The sequence below is a fragment of the Amblyomma maculatum genome, chromosome 2 (genome assembly GCF_055883805.1).
Source record: "Amblyomma maculatum isolate TAMU_Amacu chromosome 2, ASM5588380v1, whole genome shotgun sequence".
Lineage (NCBI taxonomy): Eukaryota > Metazoa > Arthropoda > Arachnida > Ixodida > Ixodidae > Amblyomma > Amblyomma maculatum.
Window position 1 is genome coordinate 17,821,967 of NC_139345.1, and position 23,892 is coordinate 17,845,858.

Here is a 23,892-nt window from a genome sequence, read left to right on the forward strand (position 1 = left end):
TGCACGTGCTTAGCAGTATCTTATAGTATAGCATAGTTGTCTCACAATTAAAATGTGTCCCTCCATTTTGTACATTAGTAGAGAACTGTTCCAGCTTGCATGTACAGCATACCAGAAAAAGACTAATATCCCTGCGGTTTATTCGAGTAAGAAACTGTCGCCCTTTTCTCGAATGCTGTTTCGGTGTATTTGGAAGATCTCAAAAAATAAGACTCCTCATTAATCCGATTACATTTTCTGATATCGTGGCCGCCATGTTTATTGCAAAAAGTATCAGAGAGAGAGAGAGAGAGAGCCCGCAAAAAAAGAACGTTATTCGCACACGTACTAATTTAGAAGAGCTACACTCTAGTGTGCAGTTGATCTCAAGCTGCAAATACCATAGCCTATCAATGTCTAGGTTGTCACTTCCGCAATTCCATCATTCTTCAACAGACCGGAAGCCGCGTGGACATGACCGTTTTATGAACGGAGAACTTCCCTTTACAAAAGCCTCGCGATGAAAAGCAACGCGCTGCTGTACAACCAGAGTTTTACGCCCTTGTCAGCTGCAGAGACAATTTCTGCGTAGCGTGAAACTGCTCTCTACAAGTGCACTGCAGAATGCGGTCGCGTGCTTCCTGGGCGCAGCGCTGCTGAAGATTCGCCGGAAAAGAGTGGGGCTTCCGTTTTTGTTGACCCCGGGGCCGCTGTGCGTCGGGGTGCCTTTGGGCGCTGCAGTTTGGAGGCGGGTAGCCAGGCACACGCAAACTCGCGCGTGGCGGTAGGAGATGCCTTGACCTTGGAGGCGCGAGAGCTGCCGCCGGGCGCTGCTGCGGGCAACGGCGCGATGCTCGCGACGCTGCTGAGGCTGGCGCGGGCCCGACGCTAGCTCCGAGGCAGCATCTCGCCGCACTTGTTCCCCTCGCTCGGCGGCGACCCGGTTCGGCGGCGGCGACCGGTCCAGCCACTCCTTGGGCGCCCCCTTCTTGCCGCCCGAGGAAGAGAACCTGTCCCGACGAAAAATCCGCTCGCCGCTCGGGCTTGGCTCCTGCTGCTTGCTCGGCGGCCTCCGCTGCTGCCTGTAGCTCTCCTCCTGCGCCGCCAACGTGGAGTTGTTCCTCGCTCATCGGCCTTTCGTCTTCCTTCGCTTCTTCTTGATCCGTGCGTGCGTGTGTGCGTGTGTGCGTGGCGTGACGACCTCTCCCCCCTTTTCCGTCTCGGGCCTGGACGCCGGGTCCAGCTGTCGCGAATTGCAAGGCTGCCAGTGGACATCGCTGTTCTTCTATACTAGTGCGGTGACCACGCTGGATTGACTCACCGAAGCCAGAAAAGTGCACCGGCAACGGAGGTGTCATCGCGTTTTGAGAGATAACGCTAGTGTTCCGGTGGCCGGGTTCTTTGGCTGGTGTGGTGTCACAACTCGCCGTGAAGCGAAGCACGACGCAGGTGAGAGTGCGGTAAAGCATATCTGCTATGGTTGTGGCCATCTATTATGTGGGAATTGAAGCTGAGGGTGTTGACTTACGGGAGCAACTAACGTTTTGACGAGGGCGATCTATTGATTCCACGCTAGTCTTTCGTACATACGTACCCTTTGACGCGTCCATCGTCGATGGTTTAGTTTACCTAAATCGCCACCCTTTAAGCTGTGTACATTCGGAAATGCAGCTGCCAGAAACGATTGGGTCATATGGTACTTCCTGGTGACAAATGCAACTGTACGTTGGCCCACTTACATCTCTTACACTGCGACCGCTCCGGCCAGAAAAATTGTATATCGGTAACCACTGACGAACTTCATTTTGCACTGTCCTCAGTTCTTCCCTGTGTATTTCCAATATCGGAATTATAGTATTTACCGTAAAATTTTAGATCAAGATTAGTGACAATGGAGAAAAGAATTTAAAAGCTAACCCGCAGAGGAAATCTTTTTTTCTACTAAAACCACATTTTCGTCTCATACGAAGCACACTTACCCAATTTGTCATCGTGTCACGTGCACAAATATTTCCGTATGTACACTAGGCAGGCACCCTGGCGAAGTGGGAAAAAAGAAAAATAGAAGATAAGAACTCTTTCATGAGACCAACGTAAATTTCGCAATCCACTGCACGACACGGGATAAAGGAGAAAAATAAAAAACTGCAGCATGGAATGCCTCCTAATTGGGGTTCCTAGCTGCGCTGTCCGCTAGAGGCCTTGCGCACAGCAGATCCCTCTTGGTGCTCAGTGAACCTCATTAACGCACATTTATGAGAACCGAGTTAGCGCTAAACCCTTGAAAACTGAATCATGCAGTTGTTCTTTATCGCTTCGCATCATGTACATTTGGCACAGACCGTTTTGTTGCACGCCCCCTTCAGACATCCAAATGGCGAGCAGCCAAGATGGAGATAAACAGTTACTTCATGCATTCATTTGAGCAAACAAAATTTGCGCCATTTGAATCTCTGCCAGACTGCTTTGCATATAGCTCAGGAAGTCAGATGGCTACTCTAGCACTATAGCACATCAATGCGCTGTAATTATGTATGATTTACTTCGATCCGTAAATTATTAAGCTGCATAATAGATTCAGTTACCCGCTAGCACTTAAAGAGGACTATCATTATGCAGACTGGGGCTTTCAGTTTAAGGTAATCAGATCGCTCGCCGCCACTAAAGAAGATGAAATAGGACACTGGTCTCAGGAGAAAGGTAATCAGCTGTCCAGGTAATTCAAAAGCCAACTTCTCTGCTTAGAATGAATCTACGTGATCTTGATTGTTAATTACATAGCTGTCCTCCCCGCAGTAGTCAACTCTTCTAGCCGACTAAGCTTTCTTGAGCTGATATCTGCAACGGTAAAATTTCATCCGACTCACCTCTTCGTACACTATCTCTCAATGATGTCCTACGATGGCGGGAGACAAAACCAGCCTGAAAAGCGCACAGCATAGAAAAATGAAGCTGATCAAAACGCACCACGAGAAAAGCTAATTACCGCTTTGTTATGACAGAAAATCAAGTTGACGGTGCAGGCGATGCACACAGTACCACCTTGACATCTCTGACTTCACGTTGCACCCTTCGGGAAATGTGTACGTTCCTCAGTTCATGACTGAGCATCGTTAACATCTGAGAGCAATGTGCGTCGTTCTTATCTTAGTAGTAAGTAAGACGACGTAATAGTGCCTGTTACCGGACACAATAGATCGTAGCGAAATGGCTGACTCTGTACAGGTTAGGGTTGGGACAGAATATTGATCTCTCGCGCACTCGAAGCTCGTGATCTGTTACAACAGTCACCTAAAATCTGATTGCAAATTAAGAAACACTGTGGTTTAGAGCAAGTAGGCCCCGCAGTTAATAAAAGCGTAATATATTCAAGCCTAAATATAGCTCTACTGCTAAATTGACGCATCACTTCAAGAAATGAGCGCTTACAGACAGAAATGTGCACCTCACGACACCGGCTGCATGTCAGAACATTTCAGCCGCGGAAAGCCGCATCACAAGAAACCCCCTTTCTACTCCTGAAAGAAAAAAAAAAAAAAAAAAAACCCTTCTTTAACCGTTTCTTGGCGAGATCATTTATGTGCACTACTTCCGTTTAGTCCGTAAAGAGGGTTCCGCTAGAAAAGAAAGAAAAAAAGAAAAGCTTCAGAAGGGGAACGCTTTTTCTTACCTTGCGCCATGTAAGGATACGCTCGTTCCCCAAGTACGTTAGAGACCTCCACGCGGAAATGGCAGCGACTCAAGCTAGAGGAACTGACCGGTTGCCTGGACCTGAAAAAGACGAACTGCACTCAGTGCACTCAATTGAGCAGCCGAGAATAACTCACTGCATTGTTTCGGTCACGCGGCGCACACAGATGAGCCCGCCTGAAGAGACCGGAAAACGATGCACGGAGAAGCTATTATAGCACTGATTTGGCTTAGAAAGTTAAGAAACGGGGCAGGTCCTTCTTTTACCGCACCGATAATGCGCCACATAAATGAGACGTTCTGCATTATGCGAAAAGCTGTGCAAAGTATAGGCGCTTGTGTTGCAACCCAGGAAGTAATCTGTTGAGTGTGCCACTTCGAGGATAACCTTGTAAAACTTTTATATTATGTTCAAAAGATGCTCAATAAGTGTATGCAATCTGGTTCGATCTTGTTTATTCACTTACAACGTCAAATGCCTGGCTACCCCATATCAGAACACTTGCGCGATACCGAAAACCGTCGAGCAGGTCAGTATTGTTAGGAAACGCGAATGCAAGGGAGGTTTGTAGTATGCTTCATCCTTAGCATCAGCGCACCTGAATTTCCGTTCTTTATCACTAATGGAAGTCGACTTTAAGCATATTTTTCCGTGGTTTGGTGGATGTTTTTGTTTTGTTTTTTACATCGTCTAGTTCGTGTGTATTACAGGTCCATGTCATTGTGAATCTGGAAAAATGATACGAGTGGACTGAAATTTGTTTTCGCTAGAAAAATTGATAATATATCGATGTGTCAGCTGCCTGGCATTCTAGCGTACACAACTGTACGCCGCCTTGTATGCACAAAGTCCATAGTATCACAAATTCCATCACAAAAGTAAGTCATTAGCCAGTAAAGCAATGACAGTTATGCACTGTCCGTTTGAGCCAATCGAACCATCATCCCTTTAGCGGTGCCAGAGTCATTCAATATTTTTTCTTTTTGTAAAAGCATTGAACGACTTTGTCGGTGCCAAGCATTCGAACGCGCCAGTGGCAACGATGTCGTGCAGTGTACGAAAGGGTCTGGGTGAAGAAGAGAAGGCAGTGAAAAAAAAAAAAAAAAAAAAGTAAGCCGACATTTCCACTCATGATGACCTCATGGCAACAGTAGAACTAAACGCTTGTATGCCTGTGCAGTTAGGAACTATGGGTGTATATTTTACCTCCGGTTATGGAACCATCAACACAATTTTATTTGCAGCATACGTGAGCAATGACTTATTGACATGGCGTTCGGGGGGATGTCAGTGAGTAATTAATCCAGTATTATTATTATTATTATTATTATTATTAGTAGTAGTAGTAGTAGTAGTAGTAGTAGTAGTAGTAGTAGTAGTAGTAGTAGTAGTAGTAGTAGGAGGAGGAGGAGTAGTAGTAGTAGTAGTAGTAGTAGTAGTAGTAGTAGTAGTAGTAGCAGTAGCAGTAGCAGTAGTAGTAGTAGTAGTAGTAGTAGTAGTAATGGTAATAACAGTAATAGGATAGTAGCTGCAGGACGCAGAACATTGCAATAATAAAAATAGCAGTAGAAATGGGAGTATGGTAGAAGCAGTACAGTATTAATTGGTGTTAGCAGTAGTAGCCGTAACAGTAGCAGCAGAAGCAGCAATCCTGACAGATATTTTTTTATCTCAAAATGGACACCCGAGTAATGAGTATCGCTATCTCCGCCTCGCTGCTGCTGGAGACGGACGGGAAAGACTTGTGGGCGTCTTCTTACGCGTCAGCCAGCTTTTAGCAGCGCTTATATGGGACTGGGAGCCAAGAAGTCCACCCAGAAAGAGTCGGACGAGGTCGATAATCAAGATTAAACTGAGGAGACGCGGGATGAGAGCCGCCTTGCGCAGCGTTTCTTCCTGACACGGATTTGCTTCATTGGCAAGCGTATACGGTGCGCGCGCGTAGTACGCACACACGCTAAGGCACGCTGGGTCCTTTCGACGCAGTGCGAGGGCCAGTTCCTCTGCGGGGCGCGGCACTCGCCCGTGGCTACAACGGCTGCCATTCCAGAAGCAGACTTTTCCCACTGCGGCGCCGCGTTTTGTTTCCTACGAGGCATGGGACAGCCTGCTGCCGCTGTATCGAAGAATTTTCTCTGCTCCCGCCCGCGCGGGAACTTCTATTTCGAGCCATTTTAGACGCCGGTGATCTGAAGGAGGGAAAGGAAAGTGCTCTGGAGGGGAGGAGAGAGGCGTGTGCATCGGCCGCTCACATGTACTCCGTGGGGGCACGCTGGCTCCGCGAGCTCTGCAAATGGTACTGGGTGTCGATCTTTCTCAAAATGCTTGTCGCCAGTTTGCTGACCCTGTTCTGCTCGGCACTCGAAGGAAAAAAAAAAATAGGTGAGCTTCGGCGCGCCTCCTTGGGCTGCGCCTGACGTCGTGGAACGCGGAGAAAGTGGAGGGGTGCGGCCAATGGCCGTTTCGAGAAAGTGTATCGGTTCCAGATGCAGTGGCCCGCCGATGCCGTATCTTAGAAAAAAAAAAAAAAAAAAAAAAAAAAGATAATATATAGAGGAATAGACCGCGACAACGAGCGTTTTTGCCGCCACAGCTGAATAATGACCATTTTGGCCTCCACTGAGAGTAATCTGATTATTGCCGGATCGACTGAGCGCCACAGGGGTGTTTCGGTTCGTGCTCTACTGCCCGTACCCTGCCGCTCGAGGCGTGCCTGCTTGGTCCCAGTCAAGTGCGCTGTTCTTTCGTTCTCCTAGGGCAATTTGCGGTATTTGATACGTGTGTATTCGTTTCCATGCACTCGTTACACGTAATATTTACTACACGAAAAGCGCGAGAGCATATAGCGACGGTGCGCTGATGAATGCCCATCATTAAGCTGCAGAGACGTGTCACGATGTCAATCATTTGACCAGGGTGCCCAGTACACGAAAGGAGGCCGATGAAATGTTGACTAACGGCCTACAATGAGATAAAAATGCATATCTGAAAAAGAAATTTACACATACGATGCGCGTGAACTGTGTCAGCGTCAAAAATGTGTATTCACCCTCCGCCACTTTGAGCCAGATGGTCCACATCGTTTCGCTTTGGAAACATGCTCTTTGATTGAAGTTACACTGGTCGAGCGTTCGTCCCAGGTCAAGTTGATCATGTCTGTGTACTGACGCAGAAACTCAAATGGGATGGCAAGCCTGAATAGCTTGCTGAAATAACGGCAATCAAGAATGGCTTCAGTCAGGTATATTTTGACGTCATCTACCTTTGTCTTATAGTAGGATACACTGGGGTGATTTATGAAGGTTTTCGCTTTTGTGGTTACTATGGTGATGATGCTCACTTTACTCAAGCTCCATTCACGTTCACAAATTTATTTAATACCATGTAATGTTCTAAACAACTCCTAGGAGCTATAACTGCTTCGTGCTCGCCTATTCCTTTTTTGTTTTTGTTTCTACTTTGTAATTTCTGTTGTTGTTGTTGTTGTTGTTGTTATTGATTATGATGACGATAATGATAATGATGACGTTTATTTGTTCTCTCACTGCCTTCGTAGCCATTCGCACTGTCTCTATGCTACGGGCTGAGCATTTTGTTTTTAAGTTATCTTTGAAAAGCCCACCCTACACTTTGTCTTCATGCCATTTAGCCTCTTCTGTAGTTTGTATTTGCACTTGGTGGCCTCTGCGGCGATGTTTTATCTGGAACAAAATTGTCACCCAGTCGGAAACCTTAGAATGTGGTGCCCTTTACATCGCCACCTACCTAGTTTTTCTTCTTTCATTATTTCGTTTTATTTTATTTTCAAATGGCCATTCAGTTCAGTTCAGGCGTTCAGTCGTGTCCGACTCTTCGTGACCCTATGGACCATGTGACGCCACGCTTTCCGGTCTCTCACTATCTTCTTAACATCACATAGCTTCATCTGCAATGCCTCGAGAATGCCATCTAACCATCGCGTTCGCTGCCTACCCCTTCTCCGGCGACCCTCAACCTTTCCCAACATCAAATCTTTCTCCAGCGACTCCTCTCTTCTCATCAGATGACCAAAGTAGCTGAGCTTTAACTTTAGAATTTGACCCTCCAATGAGTAGTCAGGGTTTATGGTCGACAATATCGACTGATTTGATCTTCTGGCAGTCCAAGGAACTCTTAAGAGTCTTCGCCAGCACCACAATTCAAACCCGTCAATTCTTCGGCGGTCAGCCTTTTTCACAGTCCAACTCTCGCATCCATACATCACAACTGGAAAGACCATAGCACGGGTTATACGGATCTTGGTTGGCAGACTAATGTCTCTGCTCTTTACTAGGCGGTCAAGGCTAACCATTGCTCTCTTAACTTTCCTTAATTGACTAATGTCGTTAGTGGCTTATACGAATGATTTCCATGTCTGCGGCTAATGCTCCAGTCACCGTATACGCGCAATCAAATACAGCAATGATGTCAAGTTTGACAACGTATTGTTTCATAAGCAGAGTTGTGACATGCAGTTCGTTTGATGTGTCGGTCTTGATGAGTTCGTTTCGAAGAGGGGTGACAACGACTGGTTGGTTCACGTTGACGCAACAAACAATCAACAGCGATGTGAAGAAAGTACATGGCAGAGCACGATATACACTTTCGCCGACCTGAAACCAAGTAATGTGACAGGGGAGACAGGATAAGAGTACACTTGCACTGACCTGAAGCCAAGTAATGCGGCACGGGAGACAGGATATAGAGAGGGCATGGAACAAGAGAAACCAAACAGCGAGGAAACCGGACCGTAATCATTCAGTGTCATTGATGTATATAAGATATGCACTTTTTGTTTTCTAAATTACGATCCCGACAATAGGCTATTTCATCGAAAATCCGCCGCCGACGTAAATGGCGAGTGGGGAAAAATCTTCATTGGTCGACAAGGTCGTGACGTCACAACCACATGAGCCAGCATAAGAATTTTAAGTACACCACGTTAAAATAAATCTTACGAATTGGGGGAGAGCCTACATAAGATAAAATTGGCGAGGAGGCTACTTTAAATGGTCTGTTAGTAGTAATTGAATAAAACAAATTTGTCGTCATTGGAGTCCGAACCCAGGCCCTCTGCATGCCAGGAAGGTACGCAATGCAAAGGCAAGAAGGGTATTTTTATTCTTGCATTGTATTTATTGTTTCCGGTTATGGGGGCTACATATAACGCTCGTTGGGAGCAAGCGTTAGAAAGGGACCTAGTGAGCGCTTTGTAATGCACATGACATAACTTACTTGTGCTCTCTTTAGCGTCCCCTTGGTTTTGTTTTGCGTAAATAGCGATAACGACAGGAGGTTGATTCACACCTCTTCAGTGCTGTGCACATTAATGCCTAGAAAAATAACTTCAAGGTGTCGTCTCTGCACCCGGTGACGATAGTGGTTCGATTCAATATCGCTTCACAGTTTCTCTGTTCCGTGCGATGTATATCTGTGTGTTCTTCATTTTCCGCCCTAATGAATCATTTTGCAGCGTGCACTACTCTCCCGCCGACAACCGTTAAGCCGTAAAACTTTCGTCTATGACTAAGTGCACTTGCCAAATCGATTGGATGCAACGCACTGGTAAATCATCTCGATTTACACCTTAAGTCGATGCAGTGCCAGCCTTTAAATCATTGAAAATTAAAAGGAAACAACGCTCATGTTAGTGTTTAGGCGGAGCATTTATCGAAGTGCTTTAAAGCATGAAATCTGGGCTGCTCCTTGTCATACAATGTATTTTATGGCCCTGAGTGAGGCGAACGCATGGCCTGACTCTGAACTTCGATTGTCCGCAACATCGAGATAATTTACATGAGTAAGTAGTTTACCATGATAGCTACTGCTACTGCTACTACTACTACTACTACTACTACTACTACTACTACTACTACTACTACTACTACTAATAATAATAATAATAATAATAATAATAATAATAATAATAATAATAATAATAATAAGAAGAAGAAGAAGAAGAAGAAGAAGAAGAAGAAGAAGAAGAAGAAGAAGAAGAAGAAGAAGAAGAAGAAGAAGAAGAAGAAGAAGAAGAAGAAGAAGAAGAAGAAGAAGAAGAAGAAGAATGCTCCTACTCACAGCTTTGGTTCAGATTGTAAACGTGTAAATAGTACTACTTGTTGCTACAGCTAGTAGTATTATCACTAGTGCTGCAACTACTGTTATTTCTGCTATTATTGCTACAAGTAATACTATACTGGTAAAAGTGATGCTACTACATTGCAATTTTTATTTCTTACTACATTTTGGACCTGCTACAAGTACTGTCTCCGCAAATACTGCAACAGCAACTACTACGCATACTTACTACAGAAAAAGTAGTTATTACTACGACTTGAATTTTCTATTGCGACGTTTACTACTACTGAATGCAAGACACGCGGCTGCGGCGTCACAGCTCAGCCTGAAGCAGGTGCACCGAGCCGCAAAGACACCTCTCCGCCGTACGGCCAGACGGAAGGAGGACGACAGCATCAGTCGGCCATTGGAACGTTTTGTCTCTGCGCTGAAGCGGCGCAGACAAAACGCCATCGTTCTGAACGCGCGCTCACCCACCCAGCCCTGCAGCAGCGCTGGCAATGAATCGGCGTGACCGGCCGAAGGAGCGAGCGGCCGCCTTGGCTTCCCCTCGCGGCGCGGCTACGTCCGCACGCCTTTTGTATGGCTGTGCGTGCCTTCCGCACCGATGGCCTATATTCCTGCGCGTAATACTACTACCGGTGGCAGGGGCCGAAGGGGGTTAGCGGCAGCTCTGCAGCATTTCCAGGGGTTACAAAGAGTCCAGCAGTGGCCGGCATGCATACCCCGCGGCCTGCCGCTCCTGTGCCTCGTGCTGGGTGCTCCCTCGGCCGACCTCGCGGTGCGCACGCCCAGAGCAGGGCCGCCGCAAGCTGTCGTCCTCGAACGGCGAAGTCGGCCTCTTCCTTGCCCGGGCTCATGGCTGGGCGGCACTGGGGCAACTGGGGCCCGTCCGTCGTCACTCGACGCGGAAGGAAGGCCCGCTGCTCCTCCTTTCTTCACCACTCGCACAGCACAATGCCAGGCGTGTTTCGGTCTCGGGCGAACCGTGCGCGCTCGCCGGTGTTGTATTCAACTTTCTGCGCGATCTGCCTTTTACGCGAGCTTTTACAGTTTTTTTTTTCTTGTTGTTGTTGTTGTTGTTGACAATGAACAAAGAAGAGAACAAAAAGAAAACCCTCTGAGCAGGTCCGTAACTTTGAGCCGGCCTCCGCTCTCTTCCACCGAAACCACCACCACTGTAGCCCGAGGTGTGACACAGTTCGCGCCTTCCGCGTCTGTGGGACTCTCGCTCGTGCGCTTCTCTCTTCCGATGCGAGCACGCGCGCGGCATGGCACAGTGCGTTTTCTCGGTGACGCCTGGTCCCGCTGAAGGAAGGAAAACCTAAGAAGTCGTGAATGAGATGCCGGACAGACCGCTCATCCTCGGCTCCTTCCTAATGTCCGTGGGTGGCCGGCCGTCTGGCCAGTGCCCCTGCTTGAGCGCCCGTGGAATCCCCCCTACCCGTGGACAGCAGCTGTAAACGCCTTAGGCACGCAACGGTACCGGTGATGCCGCTATATATGGAGCACGTTTTCTGGAAAACTGCTGCTTTGTCTGACTACCATTTAAGAGTTTCCTGGAAGCGTGGCCAGCACACTTTTTTTTATTTGATTGCTGCTCCCACTTTTTTGCTCTTCAGTTTTACTATTCTGGTCACTTTTGCTCCTCTTTCCATTTCTTTTAAGAGACCAGAGATACGACCCGTTTCACTGATGACGGGTTTTCTTCCCCCTCCCCCCTTTTCTCTTTTTTTTTTTTGTCTTCTTCAAGCTTCAAAAGTTTTCGAGGTCCCAATTAATAAGAGGCCGCCAACCCGCGTTCGTGGATGCTGTGGTATACACCGGCACGTGAGCAGAATCGACAATCCCGGCGCGGCGACCGCTTTTCTATGGAGGCGAAAAGCAAGGCACACGCGTGCTGTGCGATGTCGGTGCACGTTAAAGAACCCCAGGTGGTGGAAACTTCCGGAGCCCTTCACTACTGCGTCTCCCATAGCCTGATCCATTTTGCAAGCAATGCTGTAATGGCGGCCAGTTGGTTTTCCATCATCATGTAGGCGCACTGAACTTTAACTCGAGTTAAAGTTCAACGCGCCGACATGATGATGATTCATTTTGGGAAGTTAAACTCCAGTAAACCAATCAAGTCAGCCAATACTTCATGGTAGCATTTGCTAACCCTTACAGTACCCCTGGATCGATTTCGGGAGAACGCAAAGAACACTTTTGTTTTTCTCTCTATGTATATATATATATATATATATATATATATATATATATATATATATATATATATATATATATATATTTTTTTTTTTTTTTTTTTTTTCATTTAGCCGAATAGAGGTATACGACTACGGTGGAAGATCATGCACTGAATTCGTGACGTTATTTTTACTTGGTAAGCAATTCATGAAGCAGGCGACTTATCTGACTGCGTTTGACCACTTTCAAACTTTGTTAAGTTGGCTTCTCCACATTCGCACTATACCGGATGATTGGCGGTCACTGGCAGTGAGTTCGAACCCGACCTCGGCGGCTGCGTTTCGATGGAGGCGAAACGAAGAGGCGTCGTGTGCTGTGCGATGTCAGCGCACGTTAAAGATCCCCAGGTGGTCGAAATTACTCCGTAGCCCTCCACTACGGCTCCTCTTTCTCTTTCCACTTTCACTCCCATCTTCCTCCCTTCCCTTACGGCGCGGTTGCGGTGTCCACAGAAATCAAGTGAGACAGTTACCGCGCCTTTCCCTTCGTTAAATCAATCACTGGCAGTGAAGCGAGGATAAACTGCTGAACATGCCTATTTTGAAATGTGCACATTGCGGTTTCGCGGTACCGACGTGAACACATTCTGATTAGTAAAATTGGAGGGCGTTTAAGCTTCACCTTTAGGAGTCCTACGCGATAGCGTTATATCGGACACCGTTCGCATCGCCTTCTCATGCTCTTCAGCTTTACAACGACATACTACTCATGACACACCACTCCTTTTTTGAATTGTAGTGCAAGGCGAAATTTCACTCCTGACGAGTTTAAACACCACTCAGATAACTACCGTTTAGTTATTTCTTCCCGTTTAAATTCACTAGTCCTTTTTTTTTATTGTTTTTTTTTCTCCGCTGTCCTTAAACGCCAGTGCTTTGAACACGATGGCTAGATGATTAAGGCTTCGAATTGGGCGGCGGTTCGCGCCATCTGCTGCGGCAGCGCCGTACGATCGATGGAATTTTCCAATGAGCGCCGCATCGCAGGTAAGCAAAGAGGAAATGTTCTTTACTGCTCACTTAACTATTACTTCTGTAATTAGTTTCTTTCTAATGATGCATCTAAACCGTTAGTTGGCAGTCATAAGGCAATGTATACGTTTGGTTCATCTTTATTCGGAGAGAAGCAATACGTTTCTGTGCTGGAGTGGCTGCGTGCTGGCCTCGCACTGCGAAGGAAGGTGTTCGACAACGCGGGATTCCGCGAAACTTTTATTGTTTATTTACTTTCTTCTGATCTTCGCGTTTTTCTGTGACTTGGGGCCCTTAACGATATAGCGTTAAAGCTCACTCCTTACACGAATGCATATTTCATATGTTAAAAATTTGCTCACCCATCATTAATGACGCATGTAACACTAGATATAGTTGGTGGGAGCGTGAATACTTCCGTGTTATTTATAGGTAGATATTTACAGGTTGAGGCCAATACCCTAGACAGACTAGCAATAGTGAGTATGCGCTGGATGTTGTGAGCATTCCTTGAAAACCCTTTCAGCCGTATTTAAGCTATCAGGCCGTGTATCATGTACTTAGCGGTGTCACTATATTCACTATTATATTCATAATTGAAGTCCCAAAACACCTATTTTACAGGTTGCCGCAAGTTTACCGGTGGCCCACTTTCCAAGACACGTTTGACTATTGACACGGGGGTAAAACTACACCACACGTAGCTGGATGTGATGCTTCGTAAACTATTTTATGTCGCAAGGTTCCGTTAACATGGCAGAGCGCTGCGCCCTTCGTGGCTTTCATTTATTTATTTTCGCTTACCTCGCTAGAGTGACGTGTGAGCGCATCACTCAAAGTCTCTGATATGTTCGCTAAGATGTTAACTTGGAGCCTAAATCTGCAGACACAACAGACGTTGTGGCGGACTTAGAAAATGTCTTCAGACATGAATGCACACCGCGTGAACTGCGTCTACAAGCCACCGCGACCTTTCGCTCCTCGCATCGTAACGACTTCATGCTGTGCCTTCGAAATTGCGAGCTATTATAAAGTGCCATGGTACACGACCGATGTACTCATGAAGCGTCTTATGGGCTCGCGGAAAATTCCCAGCTCACGCCATCCATCCAGGCCCAAGCATGCCGCCGCCATTTCAAGGGCTCAGCATCGTCTCGCATCGTTTGCAACGATGGAATCGGCCAGACCCGATTGAGACCCCTCCGTATAGCACAAAGCGTACAGGTTCATCCGGGGTCCACTTCCTTGGGTCACGTGATGCGGGCACCCAACCGAGTGGAATCCCCGTGGGTGCACTCCCCCGTGGTGCGTATCTGTGTGCGTGTCTTGTCCAGTTCCGGCTCCGTTGCCCAACCAGGCGTAGGGGAAGGGAAGAAGAGACTCTGTCTTCCTCGATGGGGCAATCGCACCGATTTCGTTCCCCGTATGCTGCCTGATGCCATTGTTCGCCGCGTCGGAACGAAGCGCAAAGGCCTTTCTTAGCGGCCATCCATCAGGGGCTTATAAGTACGAGCGCGGGAGAACCAACAACAGTAGTAGCAGCATCTACGATGACTGTTCTCAAATATTTGCCCGTGAACTCGAGATATGTCTGGTCAAGCGTCTCTCTATCCCGGCATGCGATGCTGCGAGATGGGGCTGCTATATATCTAGCGATGAAAGCACCTGCGCCTGTGTGCTTACGACAATGTTTGTGCGGGGCACACAGGAGACACGCGGGAATTTTATGCGTATGTGCGCGGGCGCAATCATGCTCGTCAGAAACGAGCGAGGCTCGCGCTCCCGCGTTTAGAGCTCTCGTACTGCCCGAACTCTTGTTCACCTCGTCGTCGAATATGATGGGCGCTAAAGCGGCTCAGATTTGGAGCGCCGATTCTGTGATTGCTCATTGTTTACCGCCGCCACGGCGAATCTCCGCCGGGAACTGATAAGACTTGAGCGGCTGCTCTCCGCAGGTTCGGAGACGTGCCCCGGCCGGACACCGCGCCGAGGCAAGTAAGGATCGCGGTCTCCCGAGTCTGTGTGTGTGCGTGTAAGCGCGAGAGGGTATTCGCGCACGTACTGCGGGCGCGTAGACTAGGTCAGGCCGCAAAAAATTAGGTTCTGAGAACAGAGCCGGAATCGGGTACGCCGCTCGCTCGCGATGTCTCCTCGTTCCGTTTCCTGCGTACCGATTGTTCAGGGCCCGAGCGCGCTCAGTCTGAGAGTGTAGCAGCCGTTCGGAGCCGTGCGGCCTGTATGTAAGAGAGAAATTCAGGTTCCTCGTACGTGGCCCCAAATAAATGGACGCGCGATTACATGAGATTCAAAACGCGATTAATTCGAATGCCCCAAGCAAAAAAAAAAAAAAAAAAATCTGAAGAGAGGCGCGCGCCATGCCTCGTTTTCAAGAGTTCCCGTTTGAAACTTTACTAGCCTGATAAGAATTGTGCTCACGTGCACTCCTGTGCAACGTTAACCTCGACAGGGGATTCCCAGAAAGGGGTCTCTAAGAATCTAAGAAAAACCCTAAATGCCCGGATTTGGTATTTTTGCTATTGTTACCATGCGGTGCCGCAGCCGCTCATGTGCAGTACAAACCAATCCCTCATGCACTGAATGCAGATTACATCCTCGGCAGTCATGTCACTCCGCCGCTTCGTTGGAAGCATAAATTGTGCTCATGTTAGGCGCGCAAAAACAAGGTTCACTACGGCCTTCCAAGTCATGCTTAGGAATCATGCATATAAAACTTGAAAGAAAATCGTAATTAATTTCAAGGAGCCTTGTATCACTCTATTACAGCGTTACAACGTCGAAACGGTGCTTTATTTGAGAACGAAACTTGTACATTGCTAGAAGGAGTATAAAATGGAATACACGCGCCGGAGCCATCGGCAGTTTTCTCAGGCAAAGTGTGGTGACGTCATGACATTTTCAAGCGCATCTCTGACTGGCTAGGCTACACATGGACAACGTGACCGGGTTTAACGGGGCGGAAGCGGGCCCACCCCTCCTCCCTTCAAGGAAGAAATTTTACGTTGGAAAATCAAATTGAAACTCATTTTATGCGGAAAGAAATCCGAAAGAGACAAGGTTCAAATGGAACCCCCCCCCCCCCCCCCCCCCACACACACACACACACACACACTGGTCTTTCTCCAGCAGCGATTGCGAGCTTCATCCACAGGCATTAATTCTTCCTGACAGCTTTTCATTTATATATAGTATAAAGTATCTCTTTCGTGTAGGTAGTGACAACGTTAACGTTAAGTGCGCGCGTTTCTGTTCAGGTACCGTCATGACGTATTTGTCACAGGATGTAGCCGTCGGTGGAAGTGCAACAAGCGGCGCCTTTTGTTTGAGATTAGCAACCTTCGTAAGCAAACCAAGCTTGCTTTCGCCATCCGTGTCAGTCACAGCGGACGACCAAAGGGCGAACTGAACAGGACCAATCTTTCGGTCCCGTAACAATGGCACAGACCCAGAGCCACCGTCACACCTGCGTATGCTCGGAATTACAAACGTGGAAATAAAAATAACAGTGAAGTGCTGCAAGATGGATATGGAGGTCACATGTCTGTGAATCCGGGTGAGAACGCCCGGTCGCTCGCCCTCCGCGACACGGCTTGGAGAGACAGGCAAGGGCAGCCATATCCGCCGTCCTTGGAACATCCGTCATGCAAAAAGAAGAACGCTTAAAAAAAAAAAAATGACACACATTGGAGCATGCAGGCGCAAATTGACGCTCGCCTCTCTCCCCTTTCAGTAGCGCTCGCCCTTCGCATGTCGAACAAGACGTCGACGCGGATGTTGCCTTCATCTCGACGGGCCAGCGCATTCTATAACCTCCCATCTCTCTCTCTCTCTCTCTCTCTCTCTCTCTCTCTCTCTCTCTCTCTCTCTCTCTCTCTCTCTCTCTCTCTCTCTCTCTCTCTCTCTCTCTCTCAGACAGCGCAAATACAAACGAGCACGAAGAGTAATGAGGCATCTCAAACCTTGTCCATAATTTTGGACTCCACCTTGACGTTCTCTCCTCTTCGGAGCCGTAATATACTGTGCGCGTATAACCCGTCATGAGTTACATCGCTGCAAATTGTCTCCTGAGTCGTGAGCGGGCAAATCATTCAAACTTGTCAACGCATATACTTCGCATGAGACGTCTGCGATGGGCTATCTTTTTGATCTATAGTCTCATTTCAGAGACGCACGTATTTAATCGCTGTTGCCTCCACCTTTTCTTATTTTTTCGTCTTTCATTTTTCTCCGCGTCAATGTATTTCCGTGACCTCTAAGGTATGCCGACTGATGCAGCCTTCTGATGATTTCTACTTGTTTGAAGATCTCACAAGGTGCGTGCTTGTTTTGACGTCAGCAGCCAACAGCTATATATGATACCCAGGCGAACCCTTATACGCCCTTGCGAGCACGGATTGCACGTCTAACTCGCTTGTAAAGCGTGGTACCTGCGTTTTCATCTATTCGTGCTCAATCCCCAAACCTTCAACTGCAAAAGGGAAAGAAACAGATTTTTTCATATAGAAAACGACCTACTTCAGGGCTTCTTCTTCTTCTTTGTTTTTTTTTTTTTTTTTTTTTTTGTCACGTATATTTCGTATGCAAAGCTCGTGCGCTTACTCACAAGCGGATCCGTAGACTAAAACGCTCATTAAATTAGCACCCAGGCGTGTTCGGCAGCTTCCCCGATGTCGCTAGATCGAATGCCGGCCCCATTTTGTTGGAGGCGGAAAGCAAGGCGCCCGTGCAGTGCGCGATGTCAGTGCGCGTTTGAAAAAAGCGAAATGATTCCGGAGCCTTCAACTCCGCCGCCCTTCGCAGCGGAACCTTCTCTAAAGCGACGACCTCGTAACATCCGCCAACCGCTTGCATTCTGGGGGCAACTGATGCAATCCCTGTAGTGCATGCCGTCGGGTGCAGTTCATGCATGATCCTGGCCTTGTGCTCGGCTTTTAAGAGGTGAAATGCTTGGAAAAAGGGCATCGAAAAATGATCTGGTCCAAAATTATTTTCTCAAGACTTTCATCCAATAGAAGAGCGAGCATCAGACCGGGGAAAATGTCGTGCCAATAGAAAACTGGTGGCATTATTAGAATTACAACAGTGTCTCCGGAATGCGAGGCGGATGCTATAATACCGGAAGGTCACTGCTTTTTGTCGCGTTTTTCAACCATACTTTACAAACAACTCACCAAAATTTCTGCTCCAAACCAAACGCCCGTGCGATATTTTGGAGACTCGCATGCACATTTTCCAGCGGTCCGAAACAGCGGTTGAATAAAATCAGGCAAGGAAACGCGAGGCGTGACAGCTGAACTGGGCGTGCTGTGTGCACCCCGCGCGCCGACAATTTCGTGAGGCATTAGACAACGGGAAACATAATAACGGGGCAACACAAGGGCGCAGCAGGGCGCATCGCGTGCAACTAGCTTTGCGCCGGGTCGTTCTCTCTCTAAAAACGTGCGCGCCCTACAGAACAACGACGCTCCTGCCGACTCGCTCGGACAGGCCAATGGATGCTGGCCATTTGTCATGTCGTCCGCGACTGTGATGATATCGGAGCGCCGACGCAGTACCGATTATGGCCATCCATTTGTACCACCCTCTCGCGCGCCTCCGAGACTCAAGGCTGACCTTGCAGACCAGCCATTGCCTCCTCGTTCGGGAACGCGAATTGTATCGCGGGAACTTCTCGTGCCATTCGTTTTCATGTTATCGCTGCAGGCGTTTTCTTTTCTTTTGTTTTTGTCTTTTTAGCGGCCCCACGGATCCCCCATCGTGCGGTGCAGACAGACGGCTGAATGTGCGCAGAATTTCGTTTTCTCACGCATAAATAGAATCCGCTGTCCGCAAGCTCGCGGCGTTCGTCGCGTTATCTTTCGTCTGCTGTCGGCATTCCTCCATTGCCGTCTTCACGATTTGCGTCTCGGCTGGGGCGGCTTGAGAAAAATGCCACCCCCTTCCCTTCAGATAGCGATCGGTCTTCATTTCTTTCCTGACGAACGAATGGGAGCGCTCGACGGGCGTGCTCGTCTCTTCGCTGTCTTCGCCGTATGATCGGGTGCCTTTTGGAATTTGTCAGGCAGCACGAAATAAAGATGCAATGCCTGGTTGTCACGTGAAGGCAGCTAGCGTTGCAAAAGTGGCTCTTCGGCGATGACAATCTGCCCTGAGAAGTGCACGAAAAATACGGAAAATTCTGATGTCAACGTACTCTGATTTACTGCAATCGACGTCTTGCTTCTATCAAGGCTTCGCAAGTTTGAAGCAGGTCCCTCGGGCATTCCCTGTGGCGTCATAACGGAACAGGTGGCGTCAGTAGTTGTGACCCCGAGGGAGGATGTTTTTTGTCCGTGCGCTTTCTACCGGTCGACCAACGTTGTTCGATGATTCGAGAGCGTGTTATAGTCGAATAACTTTAGAGCCTACGTAGGACCTTCTGCGGCACTGAGAATTGATTGTGTATAAACTAGGTTGGTGAGCTCACTTTGCACGTAATTCGAGAAGAGGGATAGAGAGAGCTGACTGAATGCTGGATATATCCCTTCCTTGCTATCTGTATAGTACGTGCGAAGCAAGTTTCAAGATCGTCGGGACTCAAGGCTGGCAACAGAAGTGTTATTGTCGACAGCGCGATATTGTTTCTTTCTCTCTCTTTTTTTTTTTTTTTTTTTTTTGTCGCACTGTTCGTTTCTGTGGTCGCAATTCATGATTACTTGTTTCTGAAGAGTTAATGTGGCGTCGCTCCAGAAAAAGGCTTGTGCAAAAGAAAAAAAGAAAAAGAAAGATGTCACACAATGTTGTGCTGTTGCGTGCAGCAGAGACAAGAACGGCAGAAGTGTGCACCGACGCTTGGCTTATATAACAGAGGGCACATGTCAGCGAATACTGAACGCTCTCATGTATATGTTCGTTTATTTTCACTTTTCCTTTTCTTCCGTCACTGCACCGTACACTGAGACTACGCCGCTCCAGCCGACCCTAGGGCGTGCTCCTCCACTGTATTAAATTTCACAGCACTGATACCTCAAGGTCCTACCCCCGACACGCTTTCCTGGATGATGCCCCAAGGCCGTGCGGCCAGTCTGGAGATGTTGCTTTGGCCAAACATACACACACGGCCTCGATTTATAATAAGCCGTTGTGCCTAGCGTCAATACCTTTTTTTTTTCCTTTTTTTTTTTTTTTTTTTTTTTTTTTCCTTTAATTCCAGGCCTTTTCACATGGCGCGCTTGAGCGGACGAGCGATGCGCGTCGGACGTTTCGCATGAGAGCTGACGTTTCTGTGTTAACGACGCGGAGTTTGTGACAGCGGCGGGGATGAGAAAGTGGATTACAGCTTCGCGGGCGGGCAGGGAGTGTTCGAGTCCGCTGAAGCGTGTGCGAGGGAACGTGTACACGCTCTCATCTCCGAAAGACACCTCGCCGTTCACAGGCAGCGGCAGGAGGAATTTTCGTTCGGACGATGGCTCTCGAGTTAGAGGGTCACCCCAGCAGGCCAGCTCTTGACTGTTCTCCTGGTCAGACTTCACGCGGGCGTTAATGACAGCACGATGTGGCTGATGGAGATGTGAGTAGGTACTGGAGACCAGAATTAGACGCTCATATACGCTCTCGAACAGTGGTGTGTCTGCTCGCATCTCTGTCGCTCTCTTTCTAAGGTTCTAAGGCTGGCTGGGTCAGCGTATGATTGCCTTGACCTATTTATGTCCAGAGACCCTCCTAAGGAGTCGTTGTTTTATGGAGTTTGGCTTCTCAAATCAACTCACGCTATGAGAGACGCCGTATAGTGAAGGGCTCCAGAAACTTCGACCAAATGGAGTTCTTTAGCGTGCACTGACATCGCACAGCACACAGGCGCCTTGCTCTTCGTGTACTCCTCTCACTCGATGCTGTAGGCAGCTTTGAAAGCTCAATATTTTTTGTTACACTTCGCTGAAAAAATGGCGCTGGTTCCCTTTGCCTGTATTTAAATGTACGACTGAGCAACATCTCAAATTAAAGCTCTAAAGAAAATACGTTGCGACTTCCTGCAGTGATTCTGCACTAAGATCCTCGAAGCTTCGAGAACCGTCAAGTGCCTTCCATATGGAACACAAAAGGAAGTTGTAAGGCTGGCAGCCTGTGCGTGGAATTAAGCAGAAAGTTTTTCTACATGGAATCGTCGAAAACAGACTGCAATGAAGTTAACATGGTGCTGTAGCATTCTGGACATGTGTCAGAAGCGGCGAGAGCGTTTATCGACGACCTTAGTAGAACAATAATCGCTGTTACTGACTCGCTCACACATGAAAACAAAGGCGGTATACTAACAGAATGAAAAGTTACTTGGAATTTAGCTAACGCCATTTCACAGTATATATCAGGCAGTATAGTCGGCATTTATTTGCGTGGATCACTCTGTTCGGTTGGGACGAACTTTTGAAAAGCATTGGCCAATGTTCTTACTGAGCACTGTCTTTTTTTTTTTTTTTTCTGTTTTCGATAAGGCTAACGAGTTTTGAAGTGACAGCTTTAAATATCTCGTCTCGCAGAAAAGCCGGCGTCGGAGTCGACATGGATATCCGTGGGCGTGAAATCCTGATTGATCGATAGGGTCAAAACGGCACAGCCACATGACTTAATCCAGAACCCCACAACGCTCACGCTAAACGCAGCATCCCACATGTAATGAAAGTATTGATGCATGACAAATAGAGGGAATTAAAGGTCGGCGCAAAATGTTTAGCTTTTCTCATCAAAGCTAAACGTGTGCCAGTCCACGTTCTCCAGCTCTTTGGAGGATTCCAGCCATCACAGGGACATTGCTCCAGGATCTGCAAAATCCTCAAGTCCGAATGGAACAGACAAGCGCGGTTTTACCGCAACTGCCTATATCTCAAGCTACATACCGCAGAGGGTCCTACGAAAGGGAAGAAGAAATGGAAAGAATATTCGGACTTGGCTAACGCGAACGCTGACTTTATGTGGCAAAAAACTCTTTGTGAGCTCCGTGCGTCGCAAGCCAGAGATCAGGAGACCACGAACGACATCCATAAAACAGGCAACGTTTCCCTCCCGGAGGACGTACGTCGAGTTCTCTCCCACGGTCCAAAGTTCGCTACGGAACCAAAGAAAACGGCTACCGAACTTCTAGGCATGGCCAGACTAGTCTCCAGAATGGCACCTGAGGCTGAGAGTGACCGGTGTGTTTCCGAAGGAGTTGACGCCGTGCTTCGCTACCAAGGTCCGGTGAACACCCTTCCAGTGGGGAAAACTGTTTCATACTTAAGACAGAATTCTTTGTGCTTGCTCCCGGCCGACAAGGAAGGGGGATTTATGGTGTTACCTTCACATCTGTACATAACTAAAGGCCACGAAGCAGTCTGTTCCTCATTTAATATTGCGACAAACATTTCTATACAAAAGGTGAAAGCGGAAGCTAAAAAACTTTGTAAAAAACTTAATCTAGAAACACTAAGCAAATCTATCGAGAAAAGCAAGGGTCTGGGTTTACAGCTGTTCTTTAGTGCCAAAACCCACAAACCAGATTGTCCTTTCAGAGTTATTATTTCTGAAAATGGTACGTGGCAAAAATGTGTATCAACGTATTTGAAAGGAATCCTAAACAAGCTTAGCCTGGATGATCCGTACTACACTAAAAGTTCAGTAGAAGTAATCCAATTTTTAGAAACCCATAGAAACAAAACAGTCATGGCTTGTTCGTTCAATGTAAAAGATCTTTACTATTCCCTGCCACATGAGGAATTGTTTTCGTGCATAGAAGATTGCATAGACAGGAAAGGGGTGGTAGCTTTTCAGAATGCGACAGGTTTGTCGGTGGGGGGCTTCTTAGAACTTTTGCGTATGTATTTGACGTCTACCTTCGCCACTTGGGACGGTGACACCTACCTGCAAAAACAAGGGGTTTGCATAGGGTCATGCATAGCTCCTGTGTTAAGCAATCTATTACTGGCGGAAAAAGATCGAACGCTAAAACGAACTTTGGGTGAATCGAATGTTTTAGGATGCTTTCGGTATGTAGATGATTTTTTAGTCCTGTTAGACCCTGATAGTGATAACTTCGCAACTGTTAAGTCAGATGTAGAAAGAAAATTTCGCGATGTCTTGAATCCACTAAAATTAACCAGTGAATGGCCGCAGGACAATATGATCAGGTTTCTAGATCTTAAACTGAAATTTGAGCCTAATCACACGTGTTGGACATATGAGCCACGCGCCAGCAAGCCGTTGCTTTCCTTCGAATCTTCACATTCGAAATTAGTGAAACGTAGCGTAGTGAAATCATGCTATATTAATGCTGTAAGAAAATCATGCATCCATTCTATTAAAGATAGTTTCATGTATCAAACTCGACGGCTTCAAAACGCAGGATATCCCAAGCAGCTGTTGGTATCGGTAGCGGAGACTATTTTATCAAGTATAAAATCTTCTCAGGCGAGCCTGGAGAGCTTATCCACGAACCAGCGGACGAAAGAAAAGATAGCGGTCATTCCGTATATTCATAACCTCTCGCATAGACTAAAACGTATAGGAAATCGGGCAGGTGTGAAAGTTGTCCTTTCGGCTCCCGATAAATTAGGGAAAATGTGCAGAAAAGTTAATGGTACGAGAAGCATAGGTCAGGGCTGTACCATAAAACACAAAGACCCTTATGTGGTTTGCCAGAAGGGGGTTGTATACTCAGTTCCGCTGTCTTGTGGAAAACATTACATCGGACAGACGGGGCGTTGTATTAACGAAAGACTAATGGAGCATCACAATAATGTTTTTGGTACGGTAAAAGAAACTATGGGCATACACTGCAGGGACTGTAAAAGCGACGCTTGCCAGCCATTTCTAGAGGAAGCAAAAATAATCAATCGGCATAATGACCAGACAGTTCGGGAGATTTCAGAAGGAAAAGAAATC

At 47.4% G+C, this 23,892-nt stretch overlaps 1 protein-coding gene and 1 long non-coding RNA gene across 2 annotated transcripts in view; one reads left to right on the forward strand and one right to left on the reverse strand.

The window, feature by feature from the left end:
* Nucleotides 1–23,892, forward strand: part of bbg (PDZ domain-containing protein big bang) — a 299,541-nt gene that overhangs the window by 84,805 nt on the left and 190,844 nt on the right. The window lies entirely within an intron of this gene.
* LOC146198074 (uncharacterized) lies at nucleotides 1,958–3,743 on the reverse strand. Its single transcript, XR_014704710.1, has 3 exons — nucleotides 3,650–3,743; nucleotides 2,847–2,901; nucleotides 1,958–2,016 (listed from the first exon to the last, which is right to left on the reverse strand). It is a non-coding gene; the product is annotated as an uncharacterized LOC146198074 (long non-coding RNA).